The sequence below is a fragment of the Tamandua tetradactyla genome, chromosome 25, assembly GCF_023851605.1.
Source record: "Tamandua tetradactyla isolate mTamTet1 chromosome 25, mTamTet1.pri, whole genome shotgun sequence".
Classification (NCBI taxonomy): Eukaryota; Metazoa; Chordata; class Mammalia; order Pilosa; family Myrmecophagidae; genus Tamandua; species Tamandua tetradactyla.
This window is the reverse complement of record NC_135351.1, coordinates 31,199,286-31,202,037: the sequence shown is the minus strand read 5'-3', so window position 1 is coordinate 31,202,037 and position 2,752 is coordinate 31,199,286. Positions and strand designations below refer to the sequence as shown.

At 43.9% G+C, this 2,752-nt stretch overlaps 1 pseudogene; it reads right to left on the bottom strand.

The window, feature by feature from the left end:
- LOC143669022 (olfactory receptor 2B8-like) lies at nt 1-933 on the bottom strand (annotated as a pseudogene).
- Nucleotides 934-2,752: the final 1,819 nt, after the last annotated feature.

Genomic DNA, 2,752 nt, shown 5'->3' with positions numbered 1-2,752 from the left:
TCAAAGCACCTTCTTAACTGCTCCTTTCACATCTTTGTTCCGCAGAGTGTATATGAGAGGGTTGATCATGGGTGTAATGATGGTATAGAAGAGAGCTATGAACTTGCCCTGATCCTGAGAACAGTTGTTGCTGGGCTGGAGATAAGCACAGATGGCCGTACCATAGAACAAGGACACCACTATGAGGTGAGAGCCACATGTCCCAAAAGCTTTTCTCTGTCCTGCTGCTGACTTTATCCGTAAGACCACCCTGACAATCCGACCATAGGAAACCATGATTAGTGCAACAGGCACGAGAAGAATGATGACACTGACAAAAAAGAGCTCAGATTCATTCACAGCGGTGTCAACACAGGCAAGCTTGAGCAATGGTGGCACCTCACAGAAAAAGTGGTCTAATTTATTTCTTCCACAAAGTGGTAACAGGAAGATGAGCACCGTCTGCAATAAGGAGTTGACAAAACCGGCAAGCCAGGAAGCAGAAGCCATCAGGGCACAGAGACGAGGGTACATGATTACTGTGTAGTGGAGGGGACTGCAAACAGCTGCATACCTGTCAAAAGCCATAACCCCCAAGAGAATACATTCTGTACCCCCCAAGCCTAGAGCCATATACAACTGAACTACACAACCAACATAGGAGATGGATTTGTCCTTTCCACTGAGGTTAACCAGGAGCTGTGGAACAATGCTGGTGGTATAACACAGGTCCAGGAGGCTTAGATTGGAGAGGAAAAAGTACATAAGGGTGTGAAGATGAAGGTCCACTTGGGACAATACAATTATGGTCGTGTTTCCCAGCAAAGTGAAGATATAGAATATGAAAAGAACCATGAAGAGAACTAGTTCCAGTTGTGGTCTATCAGAGAAGCCTAATAAGATAAATCCAGTAAAAGAACTTCCATTTTTCTGATCCATCCTTTGTTAGCACATGCCTCTTGTCAATATCAAAATTTTATAAATTATTGTTTCCAAAAAAGAATGTTGAATTCTATCATGTTTATAACTTCAGATCAAGAGTTTCTATAGGCAACTATTTTAATATATGATTTTCTCATTGGTATCTACATATCAATTGTCTTCCATATTACCCCCAAAAGGAATGTCAATTATATTTAATACAAGAAAAATCAAACAACAGACTTTGTGTTTGCATTAATCATAGGTAGGAAAGTGTGTCCTAGATTAATTTCTATAAGATTTAAAGTACAGTTATAGTATATGTACATTTTTGAGACCAAGGGAATGAAGTAAAAACAAGGAGAGAGATGAAAAACAAGAAGAGCTACAAAAATAGAGAGGAGAGTGAGAGTTCATACTAAATATAAATTTCATAATTTTACACAAATGAATTTGTACACATCACTTGCAATAGAATATAATAAAAATAATTTCTAGAATATATTGAGATATGGGAATTTATGACTTAGTGTACTTACTGAAAGGATAAATTGCATTCAAAATATAATGCTGAAGGACTTCCTGGAAGATGGCGGCTTAGTAAGACGCGCGGATCTTAGTTTCTTCTCCAGGACAGCTACTAGGGGAGTAGAAACGATACAGAAAGCTCCCAAAGCCACAACAGAGATAAAAAAGACAGCGTACCCCACCCTGGAACAGCTGGCTGGCTGAGAGAAGCAGCTCGGGTGAGATTGCGGAGGCGCGCGGGCCTCACCAGGCGGGGCGGCAAGCGGCCGGAGTTACTCCCTTCCCCCTTCCCGGGCCGGCTGGGAGAATTGGAGAGGCGGTCCCCTGAAACCAAGGCGGCTGGCGCCCACACCACGCGCAGCCCCCGGACCAACTGAGAGAATTGGATCGGAAATCCCCAGGCTGTGGAGAACGGTGACGGGTGGGGGAGGCCCCTTCCAAACCCGTGACTCCCAGGGAATGTGCACTCTCTCAGGCGGGCCACTGCCGCTGGCGCCCTCCCGCCACGCTTGTCGCCCAGGGCCGACTAGGAAATTCGGACGGGCTCTTTCCCGGGCTGCGGCGACCAGAAACCCTCCCTGCGTTCGGACCCCGGGCCGGCTCAAGCTGCTTTGGCTAGCGAACCCCCCGGAGGGCAAGAGTTTTCCAAAGTTTAAGGTCCCACAGCACCTTTTACTGGTGGGACCCGCAGACAAACGTATGCCATGAGCGCCACCTACTGGGCAGGATAAGAAAAACAGAACCCAGAGATTTCACAGAAAAATCTTCCAAACTTTTGGATCCAATACCCAGGGAAATCTGTCTAAATGCGCAGACGCCAACAGAAGATAACAGATCACGCTCAAATAATTGAAAATATGGCCCAGTCAAAGGAACAAACCAATAGTTCAAATGAGATACAGGAGCTGAGACAACTAATGCTCAGAGAGCAGGAGTGGCTATACTAATATCCAACAAATTAGACTTCAAATGTAAAACAGTTAAAAGAGACAAAGAAGGACACTATATACTAATAAAAGGAACAATTAAACAAGAAGACATAACAATCATAAGTATTTACACACCGAACCAGAATGCCCCAAAATACGTGAGGAATACACTGCAAACACTGAAAAGGGAAATAGACACATATACCATAATAGTTGGAGACTTCAACTCACCACTCTCATCAATGGGCAGAACATCTAGACAGAGGCTCAACAAAGAAATAGAGAATCTGAATATTACTATAAATGAACTAGACTTAATAGACATTTATAGGACATTACATCCCACAACAGCAGGATACACCTTTTTCTCAAGTGCTCATGGATCATTCTCAAAG